Source organism: Lissotriton vulgaris, chromosome 11 (assembly GCF_964263255.1).
Source record: "Lissotriton vulgaris chromosome 11, aLisVul1.2, whole genome shotgun sequence".
Classification (NCBI taxonomy): Eukaryota; Metazoa; Chordata; class Amphibia; order Caudata; family Salamandridae; genus Lissotriton; species Lissotriton vulgaris.
This window is the reverse complement of record NC_141699.1, coordinates 644,740,863-644,757,009: the sequence shown is the minus strand read 5'-3', so window position 1 is coordinate 644,757,009 and position 16,147 is coordinate 644,740,863.

Sequence of the window (16,147 nt, the reverse complement as noted above, 5' to 3'; positions counted from 1 at the left end):
TTCATATTTAAATTGTTAACTGAGCTCGAAGTTTCCAGTTTCAGTAAACTCAGGTCAGAGTTGACACCAAAAGGTAGTTCTGCAAATTATTATCCCTGGGAGCCTTCCCGGCCGGCTTTGTTATGCTGGCTCCTTCGCACGCGCGCATACATGCACGTAGAGCTAGCTGACACGGGATTGTCCCAGAAAGCCATATCAATGCCTGTCTCGCAAACAACACTTAGAGGTCTGGCACAGCACATGCTGTTGCCTGGAGCGATAATGAACAAGGAAGGCCTTTTTTATGCAATCATAGTCTGTAGACATGCCGCCCAGAACAAGACATAAAGCTGACCATGCTCGTCGGCGATGAAAGGAGTCATATTACTGTACAAACCAGTTCTTTCACAATATTCCCCTGGGATTTAATTATTTGTTTGCTGCCAGAAAATTAACAAGAGAGAAGATTAAAACCTAAAGCTCAACTTGAGAAGGCAGTGTTCGGGCATTCTCCAAATATAAATGATGACTTTTAAAAGTTCAAGAATTATGCACGTTTTAAAGAAATTATATCTGGAACCCCAGCATCGATCAGGCTTGCAAGAAAAGGAAAAGTTAGTCACTTATGTGGTAACTCGGGTAATTTAAGTTTTTAAGTCCCTCTGCTGGTATCAACCATTGCGAACCTCGGCCACCTAGTGGCAGAATGAAAGCGATTCTCTCCTAGGACCTGAATACAAGTTGCATCATACTGGTAAGGGTAACGTTGCATGTGATTTTACAATTACAATTACCATCTCGCAATCTGCAACAGTATCATGCAATTGTAGGTAAAATCCCATAACAAGGGGAACTGATTTTTCCAGACATCAAACCACGTGGAAAGGGTTTTAACGCACGCATGTGCCCCCTGGTCTGAGCAGGTGTTAAGTGTGGACCTGTGGGTGGGGAATGGGGGAAGGAAGAGGGGTAAGGAGTTAAGGACTTTTTTTCTCATTTAAAAAAGGCAAATTAGACTGCTTCTGTACCACTTTTTCAGCCAGAATTACCATCCAGAAAAACTGGATATTGTTCTCTACCCCACCCAGAACAAGCATTGGCATAGCCAATAGGTCTTGCCTTTGGGACCTTATAAGTGTTTAGCTGTGCAACAGTTGAAGTTGTTGCACCAAGGATATTGTGCTGCATGATTAAACACTTATAAGGTCCAAAAGGCGGGACCTATTGGCTATGCCAATGTGTATTATTATTTGCTGCTCTTGCATGCTTGGTATTGTCAGCCTCTTACTTGGGGATCTGTGTACCCCACCTTGAAGAGGGTGGTGAGGAAATTACGCCTATGGCGAATTTTATAATGTTGTTTTTTAATATATTTATGCACTTACACACATTCTACATGTTGTTAGTATGGTCAGCAAAATATCTCGTAATGTATAAGCCAAAGAAATAAAAATGGAGGAAAAATCATAAAATAAGAAACTCTGTTTTGTTTCTTCTGAGAGTTTTCCTGAATTGCACATTGGGAATGGCATTGTTGTACTTTATTATGCTTCTGTCAAAGTCATTTTTGTTTGTACAGACATTTTGCTGCAATTTGTCCTGCTGCTATGATGAGTTTGGTGTAGGGCTGAACTTTGTATTGTATTTTGCCCGTACTGTTTTCTACAAATGTATTATTTGAAACTCTAATAGACTGATGATGTACTTGCTAATGTGTGTTCACTTTTACAGTTTTAAACTAAACCAAATAAAGTTTTAAAATGAAATGAAATAAAAACAATTATATCTGAAACGATTCACACTTATAATGATGACACCCTCTATTAGGCACAGCATTTGGAAGTTTATAAACTTGCTAGTAATACTACCATCCACTCTTTTTTTTTTTTTAAACCTTTATTCGAGATATATTCTCATGAAAGCACAAACATACATTTAAAAATACATGTTGATTAAAATCCGTGTTTCATACATATACATACATTTAAAACTGTTGTGCAAGCTTTAACAAAAGGAAATTATTTAAACTTATATAACAATATCAATTCATATTAGCAGATATAACCCTCCACCTAATGGACCATGCCCACCCCAAATACTTTGCAGTTCCCAGCACAATGGACATATCAGTGGAGGTACAGATGATTCTTAGCCCCTCAACACCACTTGACACCCCAAGGTTTCTACAAACTGGGGCCAGCCATACTCTCCTTGGGATAGCATAGGCCTCACATAAAAATAAAAAGTGGCACCACACACCGGACAGCATGAGGTATTCGAGCTCCGCCATCTACCCGTCAAAGATCTCAAGGGGAGGGAGCCAGACCTTAACTGGAAAAATAACTTCCTGTCCATTGGAACAGTAATACTGTCCCAATATTGTTCTAATACAGGTCTCATTTTAATTTCCAAAAATCTTCCCCCCATTGTTTCAGATTTTGTACTTCTCCAGAGTCTTTCTTCTATGTACTCCCAATAAAGGGTCTTAATGATGTTTTTACTTGGGAATACTTCCCCAGATGGATTATCCCAAAGATTAGGGAGGCCGAGCTCACCCAATACGACCCTGAGTTTCGTCAACCATGGTATTTTATGGAAGGTGTCTGCTTTAATTAAGGCTAGAAACCCAGCGGCATAGTGTCGAATCTCTGGGGTAGTCCATAACCGTCTCCAATAGAGAATAGGCCGTAGTCGAGCTCGGTCACTAACAGATCTCCTTCCTAGATCAAGTCCGAGCGGGATTAATGGCGCACTCTGGGGGAGACCCGTAATTCCCCTTAGAAACCTATTCTCTGATGTTTGTAAAGTAGTGAGCCTCTCAAAGCCCCACACTTCTGCCCCATATAGTGCTGACCCTATGGCCTTGGCATCATAGACGAGAAGAACCGGTTTTATAGGCTTTGTTTTTGATTTTGCTTGCTCCACCCGAAGTGCCCCTGCAATCTGCTGATGCCTCAGTACTGCCTTTTCTATATGTTTGGACCCACCTGGCTTGTTAGATATCTCAACCCCAAGATAGGTGAAGGCGCTAACTACCTCGAGCTCTATGTTGTTCAGAAATATCCGTGGTCGGGGTCTACGCCTTTGAGAAAAAGCCATCAGCTTGGTCTTGCCAACATTTACTTCAAGACCACGCTCTCCACAGAAAGCTTCAAATATATTTAAAGCACGCTGCAGTCCAGCCGCGGTTTTGGACACAATTAAAGTATCGTCAGCGAACATCAGGATCGGGACCCTGATGCCCGCTAGCGAAGTTGCATCCACACTTGCGTCCAACATCCTACCCACAATTCCATTGATAAATAGGGAAAAGAGCAGAGGTGCCATTGCACATCCCTGTCGTACCCCCCGTTCAACTGGGAAGTCGACAGTGGATTCCCCATTCAACCCCCATTGGACTTTAGCAAAGTTACACTCGTGGAGCCTCATAATCAAAGTGAGCAACTCAGGTGGGACCCCCATTCCATTCAAAACTGTCCAGAGCTTGCTCCTTGGGACCAGGTCGAATGCAGCCCGCAAGTCGACAAAAGCGACGTACAGGCTGCCATCACCAAGGAGCACCGTCCCCCACCGCAACATGGTGAAACAGAATATTTGGTCTACCGTACTGGTTGCCCGCCTGAAACCTGCCTGGTAAGGGGACAGAGCATTGTTCTCCTCTACCCAGTCCATCAGTTTGGTTACCACCATCTTCCCTACCACTTTTTGGACCGTGGCAATCAAACTTATTGGCCTGTAATTGGCCGGGAGTGACCGATCACCTTTCTTGTAGATGGGTATGATTATTGCTCCCTTCCATATCTCTGGAATTACGGCCCCTTTTGCTATGGCATTTCCCAGTAGGGTCACATACCTAGCCCACCGTACTTTATCATTTTTAAATATGTCAGAGGGTATCCCATCTAAACCCGGTGCCCTTCCACCTTGTAGGGAGGAAATTACCAATTCTGCTTCTTTGGTGGAAAACAAACTTTCCGAACAGAATACAACTGGAATTGCTTCTGGAGCCACGACCTCCCTAATCTCTGCGTACTGGGGTTTAAAGTACTCCACCCAGGATGCCTCATCAACATTATTATTTGGTTTATTTGGGGTACCACCTCTACCCCACTTTACAACTTTCCAGAAAAGCCTGGAATCCCTTGCCCCTGAGGCCTCTAGCAATTCATCCCAATACTCTTCATCCCATTTTTTCTTAGCCAGGCGAATACTAACATTGTAGTGTTTCCTGGCTACACCAATCATAGCTCTATCCCTACTTCTAATTGCTCTACCTAGTTCTAATCTAGCTGCCCTACACTGTTTATTAAACCATCTAGCCGGTTTAGGTGGGGCTTTCCTATTTGCCTTAAACGATCTCATGAAATGTGGTTTTCTAAGGGAGAAAAACTTGTCATGTATGGCTGTTGTTACACTGGACCCAGGAATTACGGGACTTGCAATCTCCATGGCGGCGATTGCCGTATCCACCTCTGAACTTATAAAGTCCATAGATACTACATTCGCCAGCACATTTGGCCATTTCACTCTACGCATGTCATTGGCCATAACAGGTAATACTCCACCACGAGGTTGCGAACTGCCTGGCATGGCCGTCCACCAAGCATGGGTGACACAAAGGGGATTGTGATCACTTTCCAATCTTCCCTTTATTTCCATATCGCATACCCCTTGCCATAAGTTGAGGCTACAAATTACATAGTCTATTCTACTTTTGTTGTGGCCATTATCGGATGTACAAACTCCTTCCTGGTCACTCTTAGTCCTTCCATTGAGGGCCCTCAACCCGTATTCCAGGCATATTGCATTTAATAGCAATATATCCTTCATCCACCGTTTGACCGGGACACCCCATTGGGTATTTTCCTCTTGTCCTAGTGGATTTTCAGTGTTTTCCAATGGTTCGAAGGTCCTATTAAGATCACCAGCCACTACCACTCTGTTTCCCAGGGACTGTGATTCGAGGAAAGTGGACAGGGCGTCTAAGGTGGGGGAACTCCTGGTGTTGGTACCCCTAGCATAAATATTATATATATCTATCGCACCCCAATTGTCCCATGCCATTCTTAACAATTGTATATCCTTACATCCCAGATACAACACTTTCACTTTAATTTGTAGACCTTGCTTGACCCAAACTGTTAAGCCTCCCATAGGTCGACCCCCACTTCAATAGTTGTCAGTGTATCGCCATTGCAATGATGAAAGGCTGACATAACTTTACTCTACTTCAAATTAAAGACTTACAAATCACATGAGATATCAACAGCAAGTGCTCAACACGAATGCCCACCTCTCTGGAGCATCCTGAAAAACTAAGGATCTGATTCACTAAGGCAAACTTACACTTTGTGAAAGTTTACTATTGTTTTGCTTTTCACAACCTCTGAGTTAATAGTATGTTTACGACTGGGCGGAGAACTCCGCACATAAAAAGATTGGCTTGTCCTATCTTTTTACAGTCAGAATTCTCTGCCCTGACTGTGGAATCTCCACAGTAGTAAACTTCCTATTAATTCAGAGTTTATGAATAGCAAAAAAATATAAAACTTACACTGAAAGTGTAAGTTTACCTTTGTTAATCAGACCCTGAATCTTTTCTGTTTTTTAAACACTGCCACTATCAAAATCCAAGCTTACATCTACTAAGAAAGGAGACACAATGCAACACAAATGCTTAATTAGAATTTACAAAGCCAGGCATGGCCTGATTTGCGTGGCCTTGTGTGTCTGTGTAAAGAAATGTAATGCAATGCAGCTGCTTGTGCTGCATTACATTGCATTTCTACTTGGGAGCCGTTACATAGGTGGAGTATAGGTGTGTTACCATGCAGCACACATAGAAAGAGGAAAATGCCTATAAGGATTCTTTTTGTGCAGGAAGGTGTTTCTCTTAATGGTATACATGGATGGATACTTTTCTGGGTATCTACAAATTATTTGGGGGGCGTGGAAACTCCAGACCCGGGAAAACAGGGGCTAAAGAATGGCAGTGGCTGAGGGCACTCTCAGCACCACAGGTGGAGCAGACAACGCTCGGCACAGTGAAGCTACACCTTTCCCTTATCCTAGAAGCCTCCCCATTCTTATCCAGAAACTCCTAACACACAATTCCATCCTTCTCAGAGCAGAAGGTACATTTCAGTGGCATAGTCCTTTGAATGAGGAAACATGTGGCATTTCCAGGTCTACACAGTTACTCCCCATTCCAGGGATGAAAACTTGCCTGATTTACATGTACTGTCTGGAATTGGAGATTCCTGGCCTCTTATTGTCCCTTAACCCCTTCGAATCTCATGACGATCTGAGCTCCTCATGACCTTTAGAACGCTCGCACGCTGGGCTAATTCCCCTGCTGTGCGAACGTTCTAAAGAAAAGGGTGTGGTTATGACGAGCTAAGCTCGTCATGAGCACACGACCACCGTGGCTCATGACGAGCTGACCTCGTCATGAGCACAGGGGCGCTGTGCGCGCCCCCCGCTCCCCAGCACAGCATGGGAATTTGCCCAGCTGCGAAGGGGTTTACATAATTACAACCAACTCGTGAAAAGTGTCTAAGAGAATTAAGACCTTAAAACCATTCAGAGGTTGTTTGCTAAAGAATGCAGTTAAAACACTCACAAGTTGCAGATGGGGTACTGGATCATTTGAAAATGTAAGCATATATGACCAATTGTAATCTTGCAATGTTTGTAATCTTGTAATATACCATTTACCTGCCCTAGTGGTGTGCTAAGTTCCAAAGATTTTCTCTTGCTATCTTCCCGTGATTATTGTAAAAACACTATGGGGCCTATTACGATGCCAGGCGGACGACACCGTCTCGGAAAAGGGACCGACTGACCTCTGGTCTGTGGTCCCGACTGCCTAATCATGATGTGGCTGAACACTGTTCGTCGAATGCTCCCATTCTTCTATGGGAGTTCGTGTTCCGGCCTTAAACCAGCCATAACACAAGCTCCCATAGAGGAATGGGAATCTGTGATCATTCCTGCACCAAGTGCAGGGATGACCAGCCCTTCTGGGGGCCCCCATGCTCACTCTCCAAAAGGCTTTCCATGTTGGAAAGTCCTACATGAACTGCCTGCCGGAGAAAGAGTATCGTAATCCCAAGAGCGGAAAGGCCGCCCTTTGGAAATACGGGCTGGCCTTCGACTGGCCGAAAGGATTCTTGAGCCTGTCAGCAACCAGCCGCAATGACCGGCTGGTTTAATTTCCAACTGCCAGCATTGTAACGCGGCGGTCGGAAATTAATCCGAAATGTGGCTCAGAAAGGCTTTCTGGGCTGCATTGTAATCGGCCCCTATGTTTTCTACTCATAGTTTACAAGCTTTTTGACATGTGGATTTTTAATGTAAAAAAGGGAAATTGGCACCTAAATAATTTGTTTCGGTGAAAATTCACAATCAGAAACATCCATTAATTTTTAAAGTAGAGAGGTTTTAAAATCACCTTACAGGAAAAAAGCATGATCATTTTCAGTCCCGGTTAGCACTTATAAGGAAGTATTGACACTCTGAGGTGAAACATCCGTCCTAGTGTGTACATTTAGAAAAGGATGAAGATTAGGCCAATAAAGAAGAGCTATACAAGAATGCCTGTTCTTTAAAAACGTCACACATCCGTATTGAACACGTGTGTTGGAAAAAGCTAAAAGCAAATACGATGTTGGCATTAAACATTTTGGCCCACATGCATCAAGCATTTTTGTAGTCGCAAACGGTGCGATTCCTTAAAATCGGCCGTTTGCGAATGCAAAAGTGCTTTTTGGGATGCATGAAGCAATTTTAGAATTCGTAACATTGTTGCGAGTTCTAAAATTGCGGGTGCTTTTAAGAAGTCGCAGATGTGCGATTTCTTAAAAGCAATGCATCATTACTTTCACAAGTGCAAAGTCGCAATTAGGGTGCCAAATTTACCGAGTGGTTGAACCACTCGGTAAATTTGGAAAAAGTGTTTAAAATGCTGCAAATTTTTTTTTTCTACATTCATGTTTCACACACCCATGTCCTTAGGACATGTGTGTGTGAAACATGATGCGAAAAATACATTTCAGGGGTGCATGGGGGGGTCCTTTGGACCCCCCCCGCACCCATGAAATTTTCAAAGTGCCACTCGCAATTTGCTGATGCCTTCCCATTGACTCCTATGGGCCTTTTGGCCCATAGGAATCAATAGGAATTGCGAAAATGCACTTAAGAATTCGGTATTCATTTGGGATTCGGTAAAAATTGCGATTTTTACCGAATCCCAAATGAATACCGAAAACAATGATGCATAGCATTTTGCACTTCTTAATTTGCGATTCCTTATTTTTCGCAAATTAGGAAGTGCAAAATGTAACAATGATGCATGTGGGCTTAAGGGCCTTATTTATGAAGGTCTTGCGCTACTTTTGCGTCACTTTTAAAATGGGAAAAAGTGACGCACCGGTGGCGCAAGGCCTTCATAAATGAGGCCCCAAATGTTTAAATGATATAATGTGTCTTTATAGAGACTTTCGAGAATTGTATTCTGACCGACTGCATAATTCAGTGGGCGTTTGTGGACAAAGGTCAACCTAATATCGTCTGCTTTTGTTAGTTGTTAACAAAGACACGCCTGCTTTGCTTCCATTTTCTTTTCGAGTTCGTGTTTCTGCGGCCTGTCCTGGCTGGGGGCTAGTTCTGACAGTGCTCAACATGACTCGGATTACAATTTGGAACAGCACGAAAAATCATTTGTTACACGAAAGGCTAAATCCACCATGCAATTCCCCTTTCTACTTTTAAATCCTCCTAAAGAACATCAAGCCTCGGTCCCCACCCCGAGCCTTTTTCGGAGAGGCTTAGAAAACAGGCGAGTAGGTATTTTCTACTCCCCCTGTGGCTAAGCTCACAAAATAAGTTTTACTTCTCTCTTTTCAATTAACAAAGACCGAAAAGGTACGATTGAGTTCAGTCTTTAATCGCACATTCTGAAGAAACGGTCTCAGGATCAGTCAGAAATGTGTGTGAATGTCTTTGCAATAGCTCTTGCCGTGCCAATATAACCCTTTTCCTTTGATATAACTATCACTAAGCACATAGCCAAAGATTCAAAACATGAGCTACTTGAGTGGTTCGGGATTACAGAGTGGTCTGACCCAATATGGGGAGTATTTTGAGAGAAAATTTCTACTCTGAATTATTTTTCTTTTTTTTAAGTTAGCTGACCAGAAAGCAGATTGGCTGGTCTGTAGCTTCAGAGATTTAGGAGAAGCCCATTAATAATTTTGTTTTGGTGCATTTCAAGAAAAGGGCACATATATTCTATAAATGGTGGCTTTTCTGGGCCAGGTTGATAAACAACGTGGGGAAAGGAATATAATAGGCTGTAGTGCTTAGTTTGGGAGAAAAAATAAAATTAAGTATAGAGGGCCCAAAGTTTTTTCATATGAGTCAGCAGCGAATGCCAGGGTTTATGAATACCAGGATCACCTTTAGTTGAATCCATCATATGCCTCTTTCTCCCCCTCCCTGCACTTCCTGTCTCTTTATTTCACTCTTGCATGTTATTTTTCATCTCTGCCTTATCCCTTTGTAACTAATTTCCTTAGCTTTTACTCCCTCCTGCTTTCTCTCTTTAGTCCCTTTGTTTACTTTGTTCTAGTACAAAAGCAAATAATGAAAAACAAGGCAAAGTCGCAGACAAATTAAAATGACAACCTCCAAGTCACTCTATAAATGTATTTTTATTTTGTACATGATGCTGAGGAAACAGCTAATACATTTTGTAGGCCACACCTAAAAGTAAGTGTTCATAATCGCCAGATCTTGGGGCCGATTAGGATGGAGGATTTTCCGCCTCCTCCGGGCCGGCGGAAGCCACCTCCGGCCCGGAGGAGGCGGAAAATCCTCTGTGGACTCACCAAAGACCCACCGCCACATTACGATGGCTGGTGGGTCTTGGTTTCTGTCCGCTGCTTTTCCGCCGCGGTCGGATTACAACCGCGGCGGAAAAGCTCTCATTTGGCTGGCAGTGTCTATCAGACACCGCCGGCCAAATTAGGATGCATTTGAAAACATGCTTTTCCGCGGCGGTTTTTCCGCCGTGGAAAAGCATGTGTACTTTTGCTTTTGGGGGCCCGTTGCGGGCCCCCAGGGTGTTGGTGGGTGGGGGCTGCACATGGGGGGTACCTATGGTACCCCCCAGCATTTACATGCACAATGCGGCAGGCACCGCGCGGTGCCTGCCGCTTTGTGCATGTAAATGTTACACATGCACTTTTAACATTGCGGCGGGTGCTGCTTGAAGCAGCACCCGCCGCAATGTTAAATATCCAGGATGTGACCGCCAGGGTGGCGGTCACATCCTAATCGCACATGAGGGAACGCCGCAGCCCATGCGGACGTTCCCTCATACTCTGGGGTCGCGGACGGACTCAAGTCCGTCCGCGATCCTAATCGACCCCCTTATGTGTTGCCACATTCCACTGTTTTAAGATCATTGTTTAAATTGGATAGAAAGCTGATGGCAAGCACTGTGTAAATTGTAATAGCAAAATGTGCCAAAGAATGTTTTTAAAGTTTTATAATATTATGAATTTTAAAGAACACATTTTTGCAATCACATGTTGGAAACAAACGATGAAGGCATTTCAGAACTTATGTAGGATTTGATTTGTTGCAAAGAGGAGGTGTTTGGCACTGAGATGATCTGGTTTCAAAGATGTCTTGCCTCCTTTCTGTCTGTGTTTGAGAGTGTCAACGGCGGGCTAATAGAGCCCGAAGATCTAAATACTTGCCTTAAATTCTGGTTAGCTGCAGAAAGCACACACCTTTGATGCCGCCTATTGTGTCTTACTTTTGTCTTGCTCCCTTTTACCGTAGCTTAGCATTTAAGCTGCAGTCTGGTTTTCTCTTTTTTGTTAATGTATGTTTTATATTGTTGTTTGCATTGTATCATTGTTTCTAAGTTATGACACAATATTTATATAAAAAATAAGAAATAGAAAAGAATAAACTTTGCAAAAAATTAATTTTTGTGTTACATAAATCACTGTAAGGGATTGTTTCTTACTGTGGTGTGGTGGGCTATTATGTGACATTTTGCACTCTTTAATGTATTTATTCGCCTGGCAGGAATTGCTTCTGATTAGTGTTCCATTCCCCTGGTCCTGCTGGTGTATCTGTTCTCAGGGGCCCTCTTCCTTTTTTGTGCTTTTCTTAGTCCCACATGGACCAGAGCGTTTCGGCCAGCATCCTTTATATTTATACTCGCAAGGCCAGAGTCCTCAAAATCACTGCTCGGCCGAGCAGGAGACCGAGGGTGCAGCTCTGCAGAAGTGAGAGGCATAGGTATGGAGTTTGCGGAAGATACTGTAGAGTCACTGAAAGGCTGCTGCCGGAGGCCAGTCAGCATAGTGAAAGCTCTCAGTCCTGCTTCCATGATGCCAGGTGGCTCTGCTTGCCCTGGCCACTCTCCAATGGCTTGTATCGAATGTGGAGCCTGACTGATGCTTACACCGGGCAATGCTGACAGCCTCTAGGTCCGCAGAGAAGCAGAAAGCAGGAGGAAGGCAGGGGGTTGGCTAAGGAGCTGAATACCCTAAAGGTAGCTTGGTGTGTAGGCGCTTGCCTACACAGTCGGTCACATTCAAACAGTCTTTGTATTATATGTGAAATGAAAGTCCCATTATAAGCATGCTCTTCTCTTTGGAGTGCGATTCTATTTTGCCAGAGAGAAAAAAACACCCATGACTCAAGGAACTCAAGCGAGCTAGTACAGTTAAAGTCTCATAGCTCCAATACATGTCATTACATATATTCAACTCAGCAAAGAGGATGTCACAGCTCAAGACTGTCCTTTATCACAATCACCAAATATGATTTAAGAAAATATTATGATTTAAACCTACAGAATAGGGAGCAGAGGTGAGACACTTAATGTTGGAATTTACTTAACTTCACTCAACCTCTGGGCTATGGAGAACATTCATACTCCCTTTGACTTTACGAGTAGCAAATGAATCATCTGCATGGACCCCATACCTACTGGACCAATACATTTTACATTCAATATATAAAACATACAGCGACATATCCATATGTTCAGAACACTACAGTAGTTCCTTCTTGCACCATATTTCAAATTCAAGTTCTTGGGAATCATTACAAAGTGATTCACACAATGAAAGCTGACTACAAAGGAGATGAACTCTCCATCTGCACCCATACACTTACCACATAGCACAAATCAACTGATCCTAGAGGTACTCAAAAATGGATCTTTTTCTGGAACATATTAAGAATTGCACCCTACTGTATGCCCACCGGAAACAACCCAAGACCCTCCACATTAAATGTATCTCCATGGCCAAGGACGTCCCCCCTCACGCGATTAACTCTGCAAAAGAGTTTTATGGGAAACCTCCAACCACTGCATATTGTACACCCCTCAACTTTTGTAAATCTACAAGCACCAATCTCCAATAGCTTAATGGATAATTACGGCCACCAATTATGCTATTCTGTGGCTGCCGCATCTTGTGCACAATCATAGATTTACCACACTTGTTACATAATTGACCATGTGCTGCATAATTTGCAGATCACAATCACAAAATTTTGCTTCTAGCTCAAATGGATCAAAAGTACTTACATAACCAACACGTAGAGTGCCATACAGTTCTAGGGCCTTTGATCACCTTTTAAATGCTGATTACTGTATTAAGGTTTGAAAGAAGTACTAGAGAGGAACAACATTTACGTAGGAAGTAATAATATGTATTAAAATGATGAAAACCCAATCTGAGTGTGCTCAAAACAATGCATGAAAATAGATATTTCCTCTGTTAAGAGCAAATGGTTTAAGGTGAGGTGAAAACCTGGTACAACGGATGAAAGGCCACTTAGGACGTAACAGATGCAACCCTAAAGCAGGGGATTAAAGATGTTTCTTGTTAGGATGTCTAGCCTGTTATGACATGCTTAAAAGGAGGTTTATTGGATTCTTGTAAAAAGATGAAATACAGGACACAAAAAAGACTATGGTAAGATTGCTTGTTGAACATATCCTTGTGTAATCAAAACCACAGCAGTTCACATCATGGAAGCATTGTGACAAATGGAGGTCCTGGTCTGAGCTTTGACTGATTTCACCATCAGACCACTAGTAATATTTCTCTGAGGTCCTGCAGCCTGGGCATTGTTGTAGAGCAGATTAAGGAGGTTTAAAAATGTAAAAAAAGAAGAAAGAAGACCTATTCCATCCAAGCACCTAGGATCTAGAACAACATCCCAGTATCCACCAGGACCTCCCCAACACTGCTTCAATTTAGCAAGGAGTCAAAAACTCACCTCTTTAAAGAACACTACATCAAATCCATTACCCATCCAAAACCTAGCTTGATTGTATCTTAATCATTGACTTTTTGCATGTCTTTGACCATGTACAGTGCACTGCTACCATTTGGTTGGATTCCCTCTATATTATAACCACATATAAATTGGGGGCAAATTATCAAGGATACCGTGGGATCTTTGACCCCAAAAATACCTATTGCCAATGGATTAAGACAGGGCTGCGTGTTGGCTCCCCAGCTTTTCTCTATTTTTCTGTCTGATCTCCCGGCACATCTAGAGGTGGAGGGTAGTGCCAGCCCTAAAATGGATGGAAATAAGGTATCCTGTTTATTGTACGCGGACGATCTGGTAATAGTAGACCAGACCGAGAGGGGTCTCCAAAGAAAGCTTAATGCCTTTAAGACATATTGTGATAGTAAACTCCTAACTATTAATCTAGATAAAACCAAAACCTTATGTTTCGGAAAAAAGATAAGTAGGTTCAGTTGGTACATAGGTGATCTCAAACTGGAGACAGTTAATGAGTACCGATACTTGGGTATATGGTTCGATAGGGCCCTAAATTGGAATACCCACCTGAAAACACAAAAAGCAAAGGCACTCTCTTCCATATGTGGTTTAAAAAGGTTTAATGGGGATTATGGAGAGATGTCACACCGACCAATGCTTAGAGCTTTTGAAGCAATGATCCCCTCCCAAGTCCTGTATGGAGCAGAGATCCTTTATTTGAGCGGTAAGGGATCCTGGGATGTGATAGAGGGGAAATGCATAAAAAGGCTCTTATCCCTTCCTCAATCTTCAATGATACAAGCCATACGAACAGAAATAGGTACAAAGTCCTGGGTGATACAAGCTCAGATGGCTGTGATCAGATTTTGGAAGATATTGGAAGATCCAGAAAGGCAAAAAGTAGCACACTGGTATCATACAGAAATTCAGAAAAGTGAGATAAAATGGGTAAAGGTCAGTAGGGAAAAATTGATGGGAATTTGTAAATTATTAAAGATTGATGTGGACCAGGAAACGTACCAAGTTCTTAGTACCAAAGGTGAGCTGAAGCAAAGGGGGAAAGAAGTCTCTAGACTGACGGACACTGAATATTTAGTAAAGAAAAAATCAGTAGCGCATATGTTAAACGCTTGGTCCAATGAAAACTGGTTCCCCTACCTTGATAGGCTACCAAACCGTGGGTACAGGCAAGAGATCCTGAGGCTTCCGATCGGGATTAACCCATGGCTAATAAACAGAGACCTTAAGTCAAAAATGTTAGACCAGCAAGGTCTTTGTAGGTGTAAGTTGGGAACTAAAGGAGACCTGCTACATATCCTGCTAGATTGTCTGACACAGATCAGAGAAAACTGTGGCTGCGCCCAGTCTTTCTAAAACATGATATAAAAACAAGGACGCAGGCAGCCAGCCTTTTAACCGAAATCCCTTCCATTGATATTGTAATTGCCCTCGGGAAATTCATAAAGGTGGCCCTGAGTGCATTGAGAAGCCAGGAATAATCTGTAGTAATGTATGAAATTTTAGTTGAATGAAATTACTTGTAGTGGAAAGAAAATGCGTAGGTTTTTATAATGTAAATATAAGTTTTAAGGTAAATGTAAATTTTTTACTGGTATTTCATAGGATTTTTTTTAACGGTTGAAATTTTTAAAATAGGCTTATGAATTTACTGTGCATACTCCATCTTGTGTTATGTTCATTGCATTGTTTAAAGACTATGGTCATAATAAACATACATTTTGACATTTTGACTTAACCACATATACCCATACATACTTCTGATATTATTTGTGAGGAGGGCTTTCCCGCCACATTGTAATGTGTAAGATAGTTTAATATCTAGTATATTATTATTATTTTTTATCTTTTGATTCATTCATTAGAATTTTTCCATATGTTTTGCACAGTTGGCTGAGCACATAAAACAAATACCTTACAAAAATGCATAAAACACTTTTTACTGTTTAGAATGCTTGTGATATCATTTTGTCATCAGCACTGGTCCAAGAAAGTTTGGGACCTCAGGCAGAAAGGGGAAGGCGCAAGACCCCTCTAATTTGGATGACAAAAAATGAAATCCTGATAAGTGTCATTACGTGGCCACTAATCCTCTTTGGCTTCATGGAAGCACATTTGTAAGAAGTAACTTTGATGGTAGGGCTATCAGTAAAATAGATAAATAACATATATATATATTCACTCTAAAGCTCTATTAAGTGGTTCCATGTTACATTAGTATCACTAGGTGGAAAAGCTACACCCAAGGTTCCCCAAAACAGATGTCTTTGCTCCAATATTTACTGATATCTTTACTCCACTGTCGACTTATGGGGCTACTTACTAAAGGTTGTGTGGATGCTTGAGCAATGCTCCAAAATTTTGAGCTGTGCATACAGGCATTTAAAGTTGTAAGATAAGGAATATAAGGCCCTGTGTCACTTTGTGTCACACACAAAACCTAAGTAAATTACACAAACAATGTATCCAGATCAGTGTATTGCTAAAATGCCACAGTAGATTGTCACAGACAGAATACTGGAATAGGGTGGTTTTCATGTACCCAGTATACGATTCAGAAGTACTAGTATAAGATTAGTTATACAGCACAGAGGATGTCTGCACCAAAAATATGCATAAATAAACAAAGCATCATGGTAAATGTCTCGCATTCAAGTGCACGTTTTCACGCTTTGGACAAACATTGTTAATAGTACAGCTTTCAAGTTTACTGAGTCTACGCTAGTGCCATTTTGTGTACAGTCAATGATATACAGTCCTGTACGAGATTTTAAAAGGGCGTTCCCTCATTTGCATGGAGGCATTGTCCTATGCA